Raw genomic sequence first — 20,124 nt, forward strand, 5'->3', positions numbered from 1 at the left:
GTTTCTGGGGTATTCAAAACAAAACCATGCAGCAGGGGACTCCAATTTTTGGACATCAGGAGTATGTATTTCAAGTATGTCACAATTGCTTAGCCACCTGACTACTGTCCGGGGCAATACACTGTTTCACTTAGTCCTGCCCAGTCATGCCCCCTCAAGGGCATTCAGAAACACTCTGTAATCCCACTCCTGTGTATGAAATTGCAGGTTGTGCTTAGTGACATGTGCCCTCAGGTATGTGCCTCTGAGTCATTAGGGTGTGGCTTGTTGCTACGTACAACTGGGGTGTCCATGATTCAGAGGGTCAGCATGACATCTGCAATGTGACTGTGGGAGACAAGACCTGTGTGACATATAGGTGTGTGATCATCTGACAGCGCACAATGGTGTATGCAACTGTGTCCTTCATGCAGCTGGGTTATATGCATGGCAGACTGTGATGTGTTAATGTACATGGATTTGTGTTTGCTGAGACTCATATGAATGATTTGCATGATGTGGGGTCTTCTGGGTCCTGGATATGTTGTTTGCATGGGATAGGCAAGTGCGCCAGTCATCTGCAGAGTCAGATTTACCCCTGAGCTAGGATTGTGAGTCTGTGCATATTGTTGTTGTCTGGATGCCCTGCCCCTGTGACAGGAGACAGTGTTGACTGACTTTCAGGGCATCCCAGTGCCATGGCATTGAACTTGCTATGAGTGAGCCTGCGTTGTGTTCAAGTGTGCACCATGCACCCCATTGTGGCCTTGCCCATCAGGACATGAGTACATCATAGTCTGTGTTGCTGGCATGCATCCCAAGCATGTGAAATGAGTCTCTGCCCATCCCTTCATCCGGACACCTGTACTGAGTCAGTCGCAAGATTTGTGCTGTGTGTCTAGTGACATACTCCTACATGTTCACTTGCATGTACAACTAATGTGTGGGTGGTGCATGTTGGCACATTGGCGTGTTAGCATCCAACATGCAACGGACATATGTATGAAAGTCAAGGAGGGATATGTGTGCCATGGTTGATGTTGAGAATGACATTTGTCTCATCCTAAACAGTGTTGGCACTTTGAGCTGTGTTCAGCTGATGATGCCAGGGCTTGCCCTGTGATGTGATGTACTCACGGTGGTGTGTGCAGTTGGTGCAGGTGACTGATGTTGTTCTGTTACTTCCTATTCCTATCCAGATACCTCCACGGCCTCAGGAGGGGACAGCTACATGGACCAGGAGGAGCCACAGAGCCTTACAGGGACAGAAGGAGAGGAGTCAGGCGGACACAGTGGCACGGAGGACGAGTTGAGCCACACAGAGGAGTTGTCAGCACCATCCCCCCAGCTGAAGGCCACAGCAGCTCTGAGGATGACTCCCGTGTGGAGGCGGGTGTCAGCAGCCACCAAACACCAGCTAGTGAGGCTGTCGCCGCCACCACCACCACCCTCCCAGTGGCTCCCATCTCAGAGGTCCCTGTGGGCTCCCGTGTTTGTGAGCATGTTTCCTTTGTGCCAGGCAGCGCATCCCCTGCTCCTGTGTCCCCTGCTGCCCTGAGTGAGGAGTCTGTGGACTTACTTCGACAAATCCATGTAGGGCAGACGTCGATGCTGAAGGTCCTCCATGCACACACAGGTCTGTTGACACAACTGGTGTCATTCATGGAGGGCATTTCCTCGGGCATGTCTGCCCTACAGAGGACCAACCAGTCTGTGGCCTCCTCCCTGACGGCTGAAGTGTCCCTCCTCCAACAGTCCCACACCCCTCCTACCCTTGCACCACCCATGATTCCTAGCAGCCTACCTGTCCCAAGCACAGAAACGCCTAAACCAAGGGCTAGACTGCACACAAGCAAGCACAGGGGACTAATTCCACACTCTAAGGGGCTGGTTTGCTGACACACACACAGTCATCCACAACCACCCCACAGTCCTCCGAGACCTCTCCCTCCCAGCCCCCTTCCCTTGCCTCACCTGCAACCCCATCCCCCCAGAAGCTCTTCCTCTGTGACCTTGGCCTCATCCCCACCGACCCAGCAGATCCTGATTACAAGGGGAAGAGGAAGTCCCCACACACAGAAGGGAGTGCCCCTCATACCCGGACACCCTCCCCCAGGCGCAGTCAGACCGAGACGCCCACCCGCAAGTCCCCCCGGCGCAAGAAGAGCAAGACCCCCCCGCCACCACGCAGCTTCAAGGCAAAGTCTCCGTCCTCCATCCCCCAGGCCACCACTCTAGAGGTTCCCCCGCCACTCCCTGCCCCGGGTTCCCACACACACAGATACACCATCCCCAAAATGCGAAGGCCATCCCCCCTAGCACTTGCTCCTTCACACCTGGTCAGACAGTTGGTGCCACTAATGTGGGGACCGTGTGTCCTCCTGCCCTGCCGACCTCACCTGTCCCCCATTCCACTCCTATGGATGTAGGCAGTGCTTTGGAGTCCACGACCACCCCGTCTGACTTGGGCACTGCAGTGGTGAGCCAATCCACTCCATCTGACCTGCCCACTGGAGATGTGCCGGCACCCACCCCATCTGACTTGTGCCCCACAGTTGTGACAGCACCCACCACTTCAGTCAGCTCCACTGCAGTTGCAAGTGTCTCGCCTGCACCCCCCCACCTCTTCACTGCCTCCTTCTGCTGCGCCCTGATCCTGTCCCTACGGTGCCTGGCCTGCCCCCATGTACGCCCCTCCGAGGGGATGACCCCAGTCCTTAGCAGTGCAGGCAAGCAAGGTGTGGCAGTTGTCACTCTAGTTCACTCCTTGCCATTTTGACATGGACTGGCCATTGGCCTTTTGGTTGCACAGACGTTTAGCATTTCATATACTGAATTTGTCAGTCTAGTTCACTCCTTGCCATTTGGACATGGACTGGCCATTGGCCTTTTGTTGGAACAGATGTTTCGCTTTTCATATGCTGAATAAAGCTTTTTTCTTTGTCTCTGTGAACTTGATTTAGCTGTACATCATGTTGATGTTGTTTTACATGCCCTTGCACCTGTAATGCTTGGTTTACAATGTTGCATACTGATGTGTTGATGTGAGGTACTCCCTGTGGTCCATGAGATATGTATCCTATTCTGGTGGGTATCCATGTCATCCTTTGCAGCTACCTGGGTGTGTCTGGATCAACTATTTGTGTACATCTCTCTGTGAGCATTTCATTGGCATGGTCACATCTGTGGCTTGCACCCCTGCACATGTGATGTGCTTCCCATTGTCCAAATTGTCACTTCCACATACCTCGTGCTCATCACTACTGGCCCTACAGGTGTGTGCATTATTGTAATAGGAACAACTGGGTCCTCTGTGCAACTTGCTAGAAATATGTTTTGGGTATGTGCAGCTGACTTAAGGGAGACTTCCGTACCGAGGCTGTTGTGACCAGAGCCTTCATTGTGTGGTAACTGATGGCTGACTGACCAAGTGTTCTGCAGACATGAGTGGGACTTGCGGTGAATATGTTTGGCACAGCTGGGCTCCCACAGGAGTTGTGTCTCCTCAAGTTAGTGTGTTGTCCAGTGACATGGCCTGGGCCCATGGTGTGTGTTTGTATGTGCATGTGTGTGTGTCCACATCCCTGTTCATACACAGACAGGGTTCCCTTGATATGTTCCTGTTGTTGATGCCTGCAGAGTGGTACTGGGTTCATCCCACCACTTTTCCAATGAGCTACCAGATGTGTGGGTGCATGACACACTACTGTTAATTGGTGTATCATCATTGGGATTTGTCAGTTCTGAGTGGTGATGATGTTGTCAGACACAGATGGGACACAGTCAGGGTTCCTCAAGGCACTTGTTTGTTCCCAATATAATGTAGTTGTCCCTAGGTGGTAGTTTTCAGTGATTGAGACATTTGTATGTGTGTGTGACTGCTCCCACTTGTTGGGTTCACGGCAGCGATGCTGGCAGGTGTCAGCATGGGTGCCTTGTGTTCCTCCTTGGCAGGGATGATGGGCAACAGGTCCCCTGTGAGTGGGGGTGTCAGGGGTGATGGGCAACATAAGCCCTATGGGTGGGGGTGGCAGTAGTGATGGGCAACAGGTCCCCTGTGAGTGGGGGTGGCAGGGGTGATGGGCAACAGGTCCCCTGTGAGTGGGGGTGGCAGGGGTGATGGGCAACAGGTCCTCTGTGAGTGGGGGTGGCAGGGATGATGGGCAACATAAGCCCTGTGAGTGGGGGTGGCAGGGGTGATGGGCAACATAGTCCCTATGGGTGGGGGTGGCAGTAGTGATGGGCAACAGGCCTCCTATGGGTGGGGGTGTTAGTGGTGCTGGCCATACAACCCCTATGGTGGGCTGCTGTTAGTGGCCAGGATGTGGATCCCCTGTGTGTGTGCCATTTTGCGGGTACGTGTCTTTTGTTTATGTGGTAGGTGTCTGAATTACCGCCTGCGCCGTCGGCGTTGGTTCCTGAGCGTTCCTGAGAGTACTGGTATGAGCTGCGCGATGGGATTCATGATGTGTTCGTGTCATACACGCTGCTTGTTGCTCCGTCTCGTACCCGCTGCAAGCTGGTCCGTCGTGTAGCCGTGTATTGATTTTTGGCGCGAATAGTAGCTGATATGCTTGTTTTCTGGATGCTGTGACGTGCCGTACGTGACGACCCGTCCGGCGTGTAGGAAGTACGCATCCTACTTGTCATGCCAGAAACTGCTATGGATACTGCTTCTGGGCGACACGGTTCCTCTTTAGGAGTTACGGCTCAGACGGAGAATGGGTCTCGATTCACAGCCTATGTGTCGGTCGTATTTTTGGCCATTATGCGCATCGTACTTACTCTACAGGACGGACCTGCTCCGGGTGCGTGTCGGTTGCAGGGTAAGGCTTCGGACAGCTGTCCGACCGGCCATCGGAATCGGCCCCATAATAATAAAATACAAAAACTGTTGCACTCACTGGAGTGGGAATAGTAATTTTTACCCCGCCGCTATCCAACACTTTCTCTAATGTTGCATTCTCTGGAGTGGGAATAGTAATTTTTACCCATATGCTATCCGACACTTTCCCTACTGTTGCACTCACTGGAGTGGGAATAGTAATTGTAACCCCTACGCTATCCAACACTTTCCCTACTGTTGCACTCACTTGAGTGGGAATAGTAATTTTTACCCCTACGCTATCCAACGCTTTCCTAACTGTTGCACTCACTGGAGTGGGAATAGTAATTTTTACCCCTTCGCTATCCAACACTTTCCCTTCTGTTGCATTCTCTGGAGTGGGAATAGTAATTTGTACCCTTACGCTATCCAACACTTTCCCTACTGTTGCACTAGTGAAGTGTCAGCTATGTGCTTTTCAAATTCTATCATGACGACCTTAGCAAGACTGGGGAAATGTATTCATCACATCAGGACCGCCCTAAAAACGGCAAATGAACGAAATAACACTCTGGAGAAGAGCATAATAAATCCAGCGGAAGACAGTTAAGATGGTCTCGATAGTGTACTGACGCCTTCTTGCACTTCTAGCACACCCCCTAGGACAGTGCCTCACCGGACAACTGACCAGAGGTAAAGGGGAAGGAGTCACAGCTTCATAATGCTATCCATCTTTACAGAACATTGTGGGATTCCTGATTGCAACTAAAGCCACACCTCCATAGTTATAATCCCTGGGGAAGGTTGATCATGGTGGAACTGGGGGGCGGGCAGCAAATCCCCTCATCTAAAGCTTTTAAATTTTATTCATGAATTGAAGTTTTATCATTGTTTTAGCAGTAATATGCTGATTGCTTTTGTTATGTTGAAGCTTTTATAAAGCGCACAGCTGCCCCAACAAAGGGGCGTCCCGGCGCTAACCACAAGAATCCAGAGGAGGGAAGAAGAGATCAAGCCACAGGGAAGAGGGCAGTCTTGATAGCTTTGCGAAATGAGGTCAAGCAGTCCAAACTGCGGATTGACAATGGCAGGGAGTTCCAAAGCTTAGGTACCAAGAAACGAAAAGATTTGCCACCAGCTCTGGATCTCTTAACTCTGGGGACAGCAGCCAACATCAATTCGGAAGAGCGCAACATGTGCCTAGGGATGTAGGGGGTGATTAGGTCAGACGGGATCTCGGGAGTAGAAAATTTGAGAATTTTGAAGGTGAGACAGAGGGATTTATATTCAATTCTTTTGGAGATGGGAAGCCAATGAAGGCGTCGGATAGCCCCTCTTCCGGAGCATGATCTAGAAAGGCCAAGGATGGCGCGAGCTGCAGAGTTTTGAGTGCGCTGGAGACGGTTAAGCTCCGCTTTATTGGCCCCTAGCAGCAAAGAGTTGGCATCGTCCAGTCTTGAAAGAATGGTTGCTTGGACTATAAGTTGACGAGTAGCTGAATCAAAGAAGCGGAGGGAAGGTCTTAAAGCGCGTAAAAGCCCAAAGCATGTGCCAGCTATTTTTTTGGTATGTTCCTGAAAGCTTAAGGTCGAGTCGAACAAAAAGCCGAGGTTCTTCACCACCAATTTGGGGGCGGGGGCAGGTCCCAGGGATGGAGGCCACCAATGGGAGTTCCAGAGCTCCCTGTTTCTGCCTACCAGAAGAACCTCTGATTTGCTAGCATTGAGCTGGAGACAGTTCTCCGTCAGCCAGCCCGCGATAGCTTCAAGGCCTTGTTGGAAATGGGAGGCATCTTGAGCAAGATCGTCTGAGAGAGCTACCGTAAGCTGGGTGTCGTCTGCATACGAAACCATAGAGAGTCCATGGTGGAGTGCGACAGCGGCCAGGGGCTGAACATAAAGATTAAACAAAGCCGGGCTGAGCACTGAACCTTGGGGGACCCCCTGCGCAATAGGTTTAATAGAGGAGGTAAAAGGAGGGGCAGAAACTTGAAAGGATCTGTCGGTCAAGAAAGAGCGGAACCATTCAAGAGCGGCGTCTTTTATCCCGGCTTCTTCAAGCCGGCGCAGGAGAATCCGATGGGAAACCGTATCAAAAGCAGCACTCAGGTCAAGTAATACGAGTGCTGCTGTTTGGCCCTTGTCGAGGATAGAGCGTAAATTTTCGCTCACAGCTAAAAGAGCGGTTTCAGTGCTATAGCCCGCACGAAAACTGTTTTGGGATTGATCTAGAATCTTATTTTTGTTTATGTGCTCAGCAAGAACTTTGTTGACATGGGCCTCTGTTACTTTTGCCGCCCATGGTAGAAGGGAGATTGGCCGAAAATTCTCAGGCTTAGAGGATTCGAGGAGCGTTTTTTTTAACAGGGGGAGTACCTTGGCCTGTTTCCAGGCCAAAGGGACCGAAGCCCTGTTGAAAGAGGAATTAATAGTAGAGAGTAGAGGCGGAAGGAGGACCGAGAGACAGTCTCGGTATAGAGTGGGTTTCATGGGGTCCAGAGGGGACCCTGATTTGACTTTAGAGCTGAGAGTCAGGAACTCCTCTTGAGAGATGGGAGGAATACATTCCAGGGGGGAGTAGTGAGTAGAAATAGGAAGGTGTTCTTGCGTTGTGGAATGATTAGGGAAGGATTTATAAATGTTTACAACTTTTTGAACAAAGTAGGAGGCCAATTCTTCGCATTGTTTACCAGAAGTAATATGCGACGTAAGTGGATCCTTCCTTTTTTCAAGTCGTTAAGGATTTTAAAAATACATTTAGTAGGGTTATTGCTGGAGGCAATTTGGTTCGTGAAGAAGGCAGTGGGGGCATGGTGTATGGCTTTGTGATAACTTTTAATAGTAGCCTGATATTGTTTCTTCCTTAAAGGGCAATAGTCCTTACGCCATGCTCGTTCACTGTGTTTACAGATGCTCCGCATTGCGGCAAGAGAGTCTGTATAACAAGGATTGGGGCAGACGCCGCGTCCCTTAGACCACTTTAAAGGGATAAGGGAGTCGAGTGCAGCATAGATCCAGTCACAAATCTCCTTGTAGGCTTGTTCTGGGTCAAGGTTATCTAGGATAGGAAGACTAGAAGACAGGAGGGCCAGCAGGTCCTCCCGTTTGAGTTTGTGCCAACACCATTTAAGCATGGCCCTAGGCGTGGCTCTGGAGGGGGTCTCTGCCAGAGGAAGGAGAATAGTGATAAGGTAATGGTCGGACCAGCAGACAGGGCTAGGGGAAATGACCTGGAGAAAGGGGATATTGGAAAAGACCGGATCTAGAAGATGTCCAGCCAGATGCGTGGGTTCCAACACCAGCTGTTTAAGTTGGCAGGCATCCAAGTCTGCGAGCAGAGAGCTGACGTTTGGATCGAGGGGATGGTCGAAATGGATGTTAAGGTCGCCAATAAGAGTGAAGTTAGCTGTTCTAGAGGCTAGAGCGTGAATAGCTTCCATAATGGCTATCTTAAATTCAGAGCAAGGGCCGGGAGGGCGATATACCAAGAGGCCAGAGAGGGTAAAATTGGCATTGGGAGAGATAGAAAAGCGTGCACATTCAGAGCCAGCAATGTATTCGCGAGTGAAAGTACAGAGAAGGGAATACTTATAAATGACCGCCAGACCACCGCCTCTGGTATCTCTATTAATAGTGTGGATGTTAAAACCTGGAGGAAGAGCAAGCCCCGGTTCGACCACCGTATCGGTCGTAAGCCATGTCTCCGTAATAAAAAAGACATCAGGAGATAGTTTCAATAAGATCGTAAATTTTGTTGTGGTGTTTCACTAGTGAGCGCGTGTTGAGGTGGAGAATTTTAAAAGGGAGTTTGGTAGGGGTATGAGTGACAGGTGGAGGTGAGGGGTAGGAATTAAACCTGCAGCTATTACAGCAGAAAGGTCCCTCTGCAGCAATACAGTGAACTACACTGCACAGGGGAAGGTTGTATCTGACTGAAAGCAGGAAGTCCCTAGTATACCCCAGCGTACCTGACACACGACCAGCAGAGTGGCTGGCAGCTGGCGGCGTACTGGCGCGGACGGGCGCAGACAGGCTTGCCTTAGGCGCGCCTTTGGCGCGCCAACGGTGCACCCGCTGCGCTCGTCCGCTGCGTGCCCGAGTCAGCGTCTGCTTAAGTGCTGACATGGGATGCAAACACTAGAGCGGACCAGGAATACCTCCAAGATGGCGTCCCCCCAGCCATCACACGTGAAGCCGGAGTGAAGCCGGAGTGCCGAACTGGAGGCGTCCCAGGTGCTAATGCCCTCCAAAAGCAACAGGTAGGCAAAGAAAAGCGTTGTGCTAGCGATCTGATTTTACATCCAAATTTACAGCAGGTAAAATCCCCAACTATAAAATACACGTAAAAAACAGGTTTTAAAAGAGTAAAATGCGAGGATAGCAGCAAGTATCAACATAGGCTCTAACTCCCGGCTCAAGCATCAGGAGACTGTGGTGGCGCGCCCGAGTCAGCGTCTGCTTAAGTGCTGACATGGGATGCAAACACTAGAGCGGACCAGGAATACCTCCAAGATGGATGATTTTAATTCATTGTACAGTTAATAATAAAATACAAATACTGTTGCACTCACTGGAATGGGAATAGTAATTTTTACCCATACGCTATCCAACGCTTTCCTAACTGTTGCACTCACTTCAGTGTGAATAGTGATTTTTTTCCCCTCCGCTATCCAACACTTTCCCTACTGTTGCATTCTCTAGAGTGGGAATAGTAATTTTTACCCCTATGTTATCCAACACTTTCCCTACTGTTGCACTAGTGAAGTGTCAGCTATGTGCTTTTCAAATTCTATCACGACGACCTTAGCAAGACTGGGGAAATTAATTCATCAAATCAGGACCACCCTAAAAATGGCAAATGAACGAAAAAAACACTCTGGAGAAGAGCATAATAAATCCAGCGGAAGACAGTTATGGTGGTCTCGATAGTGTACTGACGCCTTCTTGCACTTCTAGCACACCCCCTAGGACAGTGCCTCACAGGACAATTTACCAGAGGTAAAGGGGAAGGAGTCACAGCTTCATAATGCTATCCATCTTCACAGAACATCGTGGGATTCCTGATTGCAACTAAAGCCACAGTTATATCCCCTGGGGAAGGTTGATCAAGGTGGAACTGAGGGGGGGGGGTGGAATCCCCTCATTAAAACATTTACATTTTATTTACAAATTGAAGTTTTATCATTGTTTTAGCAGTAATATGATGAGTGCTTTTACTGTAATGATTTTAATGAATTGTACACTTAATAATAAAATACAAATACTGTTGCACTCACTGGAGTGGGAATAGTCATTTTTACCCCTCCGCTATCCAACACTTTCCCTACTGTTTCATTCTCTGGAGTGGAAATAGTAATTTTTACCCATACGCTATCCAAAACTTTCCCTACTGTTGCATTCTCTGGAGTGGGAATAGTAATTTTTACCCCTATGCTATCCAACACTTTCCTAACTGTTGCACTCTGGAGTGGGAATAGTAGGTTTTACCCCTCCGCTATCCAACAGTTTCTGTACTGTTGGATTCTCAGGAGTGGGAATACTAATTTTTACCCCTACGCTATCCATCACTTTCCCTACTGTTGCACTCACTGGAGTGGGAATAGTAATTGCTACCCCTATGCTATCCATCCCTTTCCCTACTGTTGCACTCACTGGAGTGCGAATAGTAATTTTTACCCGTATGCTATCCAATACTTTCCCTACTGTTGCACTCACTGGAGTGGGAATAGTGATTTTAACCCTTACACTATCCAACACTTTCCCTACTGTTGCAATCACTGGAGTGGGAATAGTAGTTTTTACCCCTAATGTATCCAACACATTCCCTACTGTTGCACTCACTGGAGTGGGAATAGTAATTTTTACCCCTACGCTATCCAACGCTTTCCTAACTGTTGAACTCACTGGTGTGAGAATAGAAATTTTTACCCCTATGTTATCCAACACTTTCCCTACTGTTGCAATCACTGGAGTGGGAATAGTAATTTGTACCCCTACGCTATCCAACACTTTCCCTACTGTTGCACTATTGAAGAGTCAGCTATGTGCTTTTCAAATTCTATCACGACGACCTTAGCAAGACTGGGGAAATGTATTCATCACATCAGGACCACCCTAAAAACGGCAAATGAACGAAATAACACTCTGGAGAACAGCATCATAAATTAAGCGGAAGACAGTTAAGGTGGTCTCGATAGTGTACAGACGCCTTCTTGCACTTCTAGCACCCCCCCCAAGGACAGTGCCTCACAGGACAACTGACCAGAGGTAAAGGGGAAGGATTCACAGCTTCATAATGCTATCCATCTTCACAGAACATCGTGGGATTCCTGATTGCAACTAAAGCCACACCTCCATAGTTATAATCCCTGGGGAAGGTTGATCAAGGTGGAACTGGGAGGGGGCGCAAATCCCCTCATCAAAAACCTTTACATTTTATTTACAAATTGAAGTTTTATCATTGTTTTAGCAGTAATATGATGATTGCTTTTACTGTAATGATTTTAATTAATTGTACAGTTAATAATAAAATACAAATACTGTTGCACTCACTGGAGTGGGAATAGTCATTTTTACCCCTACGCTATCCAACACTTTCCTAACTTTTGCACTCACTGGAGTGGGAATAGTAATTTTTACCCCTCCCCTATCCAACACTTTCCCTACTGTTGCATTCTCTGGAGTAGAAATGGCAATTTTTACCCCTATGCTAATCAATAATTTCCCTACTGTTACACTCACTGGAGTGGGAATAGCAATTTTTACCCGTACGCTATCCAACACTTTCCCTACTGTTGCACTCACTGCAGTGAGAATAGTAATTTTCCCCCCTATGCTATCCAACACTTTCCCTACTGTTGCACTCACTGGAGTGGGAATCGTAATTTGTACCCTTTCGCTATCCAACTCTTTCCTAACTTTTGCACTCTGGTGTGAGAATAGTAATTTTCACCCATCCGCAATCCAACAGTTTCTCTACTGTTGCATTCTCAGGAGTGGGAGTAGTAATTTTTACCCCTACGCTATCCATCACGTTCCCTACTGTTGCACTCACTGAAGTGGGAAAAGTAATTGTTACCCCTATGCTATCCAACCCTTTCCCTACTGTTGCACTCACTGGTGTGGGAATATTAATTTTTACCACTACGCTATCCAATACTTTCGCTACTGCTGCACTCACTGGAGTGGGAATAGTGATTTTAACCCCTACACTATCCAACACTTTCCCTACTGTTGCACTCACTGGAGTGGGAATAGAAGTTTTTACCCCTACGCTATCCACCACATTCCCTACTGTTGCACTCACTGGAGTGGGAATAGTAATTTTTACCCCTACGCTATCCAACACTTTCCCTACTGTTGCACTCACTGGAGTGGAAATAGTAGTTTTTACCCCTACGCTGTCCAAAACTTTCCCTACTGTTGCACTCACTGGAGTGGGAATAGTAATTTTATATCCCTACGCTACCCAACACTTTCCCTACTGTTGCACTAGTAAAGTGTCAGCTATGTGATTTTCAAATTCTATCACGACGACGTTAGCAAGATTGGGGAAATTTATTCATCACATCAGGACCACCATAAAAACGGCAAATGAACAAAATAACACTCTCGAGAAGAGCATAATAAATCCAGCGGAAGACAGTTGAGGTGGTCTCGATACTGACGCCTTCTTGCACTTCTACCACACCCCCTAGGACAGTGCCTCACAGGACAATTGACGAGAGGTCAAGGGGAAGGAGTCACAGCCTCGTAATGCTATCCATCTTCACAGGACACCGTGGGTTTCCTGGTTGTAACTAAAGCCACACCTCCGTAGTTATAATTCTTGAGGAAGGTTGATCATGGTGGAACTGGGGGGGGGGGGGCAGCAAATCCCCTCATCAAAAACTTTTACATTTTATTCACAAATTGAATTTTTATCATTGTTTTAGCGTTAATATGTTGATTGTTTTTACTATAATGATTTTAATTAATTGTACAGTTAATAATAAAATACAAATACTGTTGCACTCACTGGAGTGGGAATAGTAATTTTAACCTCTACGCTCTCCAACACTTTCCCTACTGTTGAATTCTCATGTGTGGGAATAGAAATGTTTACCCCTATGCTATCCAACACTTTCCTTATTGTTTCACTCTCTGGAGTGGGAATAGTAATTTTTACCCCTACGCTATCCAACACTTTCCCTACTGTTGCACTCACTGGAGTGGGAATAGTAGTTTTTAACCCTACACTATCCAAAACGTTCCCTACTGTTGCACTCACTGGAGTGGGAATAGTAAGTTTTACCCCTACGCTATCCAATACTTTCCCTACTGTTGCACTCACTGGAGTGGGGATTGTAATTTTAACCTCCACGCTATCCAACACTTTCCCTACTGTTGCACTCACTGGAGTGGAAATAGTAATTTTTACCCCTACGCTATCCAACACTTTCCCTAGTATTGCATTCTCTGGAGTGGGAATAGTAATTTTTACCCCTACGCTATCCAATACTTTCCCTACTGTTGCACTCACTGGAGTGAGAATAGTAATTTTACCCCTTATGCTCTCCAACACTTTCCCTACTGTTGCACTCACTGGAGTGAGAATAGTAATTTTTACCCCTATGCTATCCAACACTTTCCCTACTGTTGCACTCACTGGAGGGGGAATAGTATTGTGTACCCCTACTCTATCCAATACTTTCCCTACTGCTGCACTCACTGGAGTGGGAATAGTAAATGTGTACCCCTTCGCTATCCAACACTTTCCTAACTGGTGCACTCTGGAGTGGGATTATTAATTTGTACCCGTCCTCTATCTAATAGTTTCTCTCCTGTTGCATTCTCATGAGTGGGAATAGTAATTTTTACCACTACGCTATCCATCACTTTCCCTACTGTTGCTCTCACTGGAGTGGGAATAGTAATTTTTAGCCCTGCGCTATCCAATACTTTCCCTACTGTTGCACTCACTGGAGTGGGAATAGTAATTTTAACCCCTACAGTATCCAACACTTTCCCTACTGTTGCACTCACTGAAGTGGCAATAGTAGTTTTTACCCCTACGCTATCCAACACTTTCCCTACTGTTGCACTCACTGGAGTGGGAATAGTAATCTTTACCTCTATGCTATCCAACACTTTCCCTACTATTGCACTCACTGGAGTGGGAATAGTAGTTTTTACCCCTACACTATCCAACACTTTCCCTACTGTTGCACTAGTGAAGTGTCAGCTATGTGCTTTTCAAATTCTATCCCGACGACCTTAGCAAGACTGGGGGATTTTATTCTCATATCAGGACCGCCCTAAAAACGGCAAATGAATGAAATAACACTCTTGAGAAGAGCATAATAAGTACAGCGGAAGACAGTTGAGTTGGGCTCGATAGTGTACTGACGCCTTCATGCACTTCTAGCACACCCCCTAGGACAGTGCCTCACAGGACAACTGACCAGAGGTCAAGGGGAAGGAGTCTAAGCTTCACAATGCTATCCATCTTCACAGATCATCGTGGGATTCCTGATTGCAACTAAAGCCACACCTCCATAGCTATAATTCCTGGGGAAGGTGGATCATGGTGGAACTGGGGGGGGGGCAAATACCCTCATCAAAAGCATTTACATTTTATTCACAAATTGAAGTTTTATCATTGTTTTAGCAGTAATATGTTGATTGCTTTTACTGAAATGATTTTAATCAATTGTGCAGTTAATAATAAAAAACAAATACTGTTGCACTCACTGGAGTGGGAATAGTAATTTTTACCCCTACGCTATCCAACACTTTCCCTACTGTTGCATTCTCTGGAGTGGGAATAGTAATTTTAACCCTACGCTATCCAATACTTTTTCTACTGTTGCACTCACTGGAGTGGGAATAGTAATTTTAACCCCTACGCTATCCAACACTTTCTCTACTGTTGCACTCACTGGAGTGAGAATAGTAATTTTTACCCCTATGCTATCCAACACTTTCCCTACTGTTGCACTCACTGGAGTGAGAATAGTAATTTTTACCCCTACGCTATCCAACACTTTCCTAACTGTTGCACTCACTGGCATAGGAATAGTAATTGTACCCCTCCGCTATACAACACTTTCCCTACTGTTGCATTCTCTGGAGTGGAAATAGTAATTTTTTACCCCTACGTTATCCAACACTTTCCCTACTGTTGCACTCTCTGGAGTAGGAATAGTAATTTTACCCCCTCTGTTATCCTAAATTTTCTCTACTGTTCCAGTTAATGTAGTATAAAATGTATTTTACAAATATTAAAAATATTGTAATAATTTAATTAGTGATATATATTTGTATTATGGGTGTATGTGTATATAGATGTATTTATAATTTTTAATATGGTTTTTAAAGAATTTATAAGTTAATAAAATATTTATTTATAAATATTATTAAGTAAGTATATATTACATGTTATAGATAGATATGTTTAATTGATGTTTACATTATATGTATTACTGATAATATTAAACATTTTTCAAATATTTTTAACTATGTTTATTTTAGTTACATGTGTTATTTGCTTTATATTTACGTTATTTTTCATACATTAAAAAAACGATATTTTTAACAGCGATATTCTTTTTTTTCGATATTTTTGTACTTACCATTATGTAGATAGGACTTCGATATACTAGACATCGATATTCTTGCGTCAATATTTCTGTAGGTCGATATTTGGGCTTTCGATATTTTGTCAATGATCCCAATTTAGAGCCAGGCTGTCTTTATGTTTTCGTTTTATGCAACATGTAATTGGTATTAGGACTTTTTCAAGAGTTGATTTTGGTTCTAAACCCAGCTCAGAGTTTGCAAGTTTCATAAGGTGGCAAATATTGGTACTGTAAGTAGAGACTTGTGCATTCGATCTCTTTTTTACCTACTGTATTGAACATCTCTTTACTTGAGAGGATGAAATACACTGAAAAGAATTCTGTGCTTTTTGCTCCAAATGCCCCATATGAGGCCAGACCCATCTGCATATTGGGCAAATTGTCGTCTTCTCTTCTTAAGTGTTCCACTTTCTAGCTTGGAAAGGCTCACCAGGAGTTGCTGGAATTATTTCTCAATCTGAAGGGCAAGTGAGTGTTATTATCAATGTCCTACAAGTGAATGTCTTTTATTATTAACAACTATGTTAATGCATTTGTATGTGAAGTTTATCTTAAGAAGGTGTGGAGTTAGCTTTAAAATTTGATTGTTAAGTTTAATGACACGATTTATATGAGAGATTACTTTATGATCATCTTTTTCATACCTGGCAGTAGATATAAAATATAGGGTTATTATTCGTTGACTCGTGGAGCTGTATGACATAAATTCAGCACTGAAAGTGCTAATTTACTGCATGGTCTCTGCCACAGATGTGGGCTGACTGGTCTCCTTAATAGTCGGAGCAGTGGTATTTTACTAACTTAAACAGTGGGTTGTTTGATCCTGGAAGTTTAAAGGAATATGTACTTTGGATTGAAATTTAGCAGAATTCATTGACATCGCTAAAGTAAGTACAGTGCACAACTGTGCACAAAACAATATCAACATAAGGTAAACTAATAACAAAACATTAACATAACAGGGTATAACATATAAAGCAGTTAACATAGAATGAAGCATGGCAACCACAGAATAAAACGACAATAGCAGTAATGCAGTAATACCACACTAAAGCACTATTGCACAAAAAACAATGCAACACTTCATCACCTCAACAAAATGTGAGTTAGCAATAAACATTACCATGTCCAAAAATCTGCTTTCATAAAATTGTATTAAATGGTTTTCTCACGAAGCTCTAACTTATTTAATACAAAGGAAATTAAATAGCACCATAAATTTTTTTACGACCTGGTGCTCTATCTTCATAAGTACTATTTAAAATTGTCCTGCTTCAGTAGAGGATGTTCAGAATTCCACGTTGGCCAGAGTCTGTATCATTTTGACTTCGGCACATGTGAGATTATGAGATTGAAGTAGAACTTTGCCTTTGTTGACTTGAGCCACATTGCTCCAGACCTTGTGGATTTACATTCATTAAAATGGCAGTGGTAGAGGAAGTGTCATCAAACACTCATTGACCACCGATAATGTCACAGGCAGAGGCGGCTGCTTTATTAGGGCAAGAGGGCTGCAACCCTCTGCCTCAATTCTCATCTGATCCATATTTAAAAATATGTGAAAGTACTGAATTGTTCGGATCTTCTGACCCTCACTCCGTGCGTGGTCAGGCAAAAGAATACTCTTTAGAAAGACACTTGTGCTAGTGCGCAGGTACCTGCCGTCACAGGATTTACAGGGTTTAGGGGCATATTATCAAGACAGGCGATAAAATTATCGCCGCTTTAGCGACAGAAAACTGCCGCTAAAATGGCGATAATGGGCTTGATAATATGCTCTATGGAATTCCAATTGAAGCTCAGGTTAGATGTCCTTCACATCTAACATGGGCTTCAATTGGAATTCCATAGAGCATATTATCAAGCCCATTATGGCCGTTTTAGCAGCAGTTTTCTGCCGCTAAAGCGGCGATAATTTTATCGCCTGTCTTGATAATATGCCCCTTACTTCTTTTCAGCCCTGAATCTCTGTGCCTTGCAAGGCTGCAGGGCCACTGCCCCATGACGCAGTGCAGCCTCGCTTATTGAATTCAACTTGGGCACTTTCAGCTTAAGCCCTAGTATTCCTGAGGATGTTTGTCAATCAGCGAGGCTTTACTGTGTACCAGTGCAAATCCCACCCATTTCCAAACTCGTTACAGGGTGGGGTGGGAACAAGCCGCAGTGGCCCCACTACGCCCTGGAAGGAGTTGGGATTGGAAATATGTGAGGTGCACACGAGGCTGTGGAAAAGCAGATCGGAGTCTACAGCCGCTGCAAGTTGTTTGAGTCAAGTGTGGGCAAAATATTAAACAAACAAGAAACTGGTCTTGAAACGGGTCCCTAATGTGCCCCAGCAGAAGACTTGCGGAGCTGGGAGCATTCTTGTGTGATTTCTGCTCCTCTTAGATGCATTGCGGCGCCATGTTCATTCACCCCAAAGTTAAACAATTTTAAAAATGTTACATACAAATGATCACGCTGGACACGCGCTGTGGCTTCAACAGACGTTTGTACAGTCTGACAAGTGTTCATGTCTGCATACCATTTTTTAAAATATTTAACTTTATAATGAGTGAGCATCAGGGCTGGCTTTACCACACCTGGAGTTGAGCTCTGGTGCTGTCCTTAGAAATAAGTTATGGGTTTAAACACACCCACTGCAGAGTTCCCTATGTGTCCAGCCATTTTCAAACAACAAAAAAATGTCATGATAACACAGGTGAATAATGTTCCTGCTGGAGGGAGATGGGGTTCTGCCTAGTGACAGTTTTTTTTTTTAAGTTCAAAAAGTTTTATTGAATGAGTTTTCATGGATGATAAAACAGTACAAAAAAGAATACCGGACAGTAAGGTATTATAAGGAAAAAAATCAACAATTCAATATAATACCTATAACAACATTGGTAACTACATATTCATATAAATAATACTATAAACTAAAAGAGGGCATATTGACCAAAATGATGACAAGTAAAGAAAAAGCAATTCAAATGAGTAATTCAAATTAGGGAACATTCACTGACATAAGAGTCATGACTAGACCACATAGTAGACCTGGAATTAGAAGAATCATTAGGAGAATGAGGAAAAGAGCATTGCCCACGTCTGGGAAAAAAAAAAACATTCCCACCACGCATTAACTGAGAGTGATATAGCATATTTCCAAATACAAGTGATAGATTTTATTGCAGTTGAAATAAGAAAATCAATCAATTTACAATCCATAAGAGATAATTTAACTTTAAAAAGAGAAGATTTAAGAATTAAGGGGCATATTTACAAGGGCCATATTGCCGCTTTTTTGGCTTTTAAAGCCAAAAAAGCAGAGATAAAAATATTGCCCTATTTACAAAAGGGTGATAACATGCGTTGGCGCATGTTAGCACCCTTTTACCCGACGCCTCCCTTTGCATCTCTAATGAGATGCAAAGTGGGCGTCACTGGGCAGTACAACCTTGTAAATATCGCTGATGTACACATTGCAACATTTACAAGGCTGCCCACGCATTTTAGCAGATGTTAGTTTTTGGAGAACGTCTGCTAAAATACAGACTTAGCTATACTTACCATTGGGGGTGGATTATGCTGATACGACCACAGGGTCGTGTCAGCAAGGTTATCGCCGTTTTCCATGGAACATCGCTGGAAAACCAGCGATCTTCCATGGAAAACATCGATATCGCTGGGAAATTATCGCCATTGCGCTATGCGTTGTTAATACAACGCTAGCATGGCGATAATTTTCTGCGATAGCCAGCGATAACATTTTTCTCGCTAAGAGCGGCCAGCGATAATTATCGCTGTCGCTTGTTAATATGCCCCCCAGATATGAAAAGGTAAAGTCATTTTGATCTTAAGGATCCGGGTTATAATATTCCATATATCTGATAGAAATTTGTAAATAGTAGAACAGTTGAAAAATAAATGTTGTATGTCACCTGTTGTAGAATGACAATGCCAACATATCGGAGTATCTAGGAGTTTAGCTCTGTATAATTTGTCTGGGTCCAAAAACATTGATAGAGGAGGTAAATATTAGTTTGTATGAGGGTAGCCAGAAGATTATTAGCCATGTTGGATGACCAAATGTCCTTCCAGGTTATGCCAAGGGACTGTATATTAATGTATGGTGACCATTTTTGATTAAGATGTGTGAAGGAGGAATTGAGAATGGTAAGTTTTTTATATACTTTCGAGTTGCGGGTAAGCGTTAAGAACCGTATTACATAGTAATGCATATTTAGATAATTCTGAAGCAGGTATGTAATATTTAGTTTGAATAACATCGAATAAATAAAACATATCATATTGACAAATATCAGCAACAAAGAAAATACCAGCAGCAATCCAGAAATTCCAGAAATAAATTTGCTTATGGTATTAGAGTTTAGAATTGAACCAAAGAGAAACTTTTTTAGTAGAGGGCATAGAAGTAGAAAAGCTATTATCAAATGACAAAAGGGCAAGTTTGAAATTAGCAATAATGGGAGAATGTTTACCAAATGAGCGGTTTGCCATGGTAAGAACTGCAGATAATGGGTATGGAGCTAAGATATTTTTCTCCAGGGTAAGCCAACCTAGTGACAGTTTCGACTCATCATAAAGTACAGCAGAGGGTTAATGTGCTTTCTACAAAGAGTCTGTACCATGAAGATGAAAGAACTGTATTTTATGTGGATAGCTCAGTGGGTTACTGCTTTTGACAAAGAGATCCTTTTCT

Source organism: Triturus cristatus, chromosome 7, assembly GCF_964204655.1.
Source record: "Triturus cristatus chromosome 7, aTriCri1.1, whole genome shotgun sequence".
Lineage (NCBI taxonomy): Eukaryota > Metazoa > Chordata > Amphibia > Caudata > Salamandridae > Triturus > Triturus cristatus.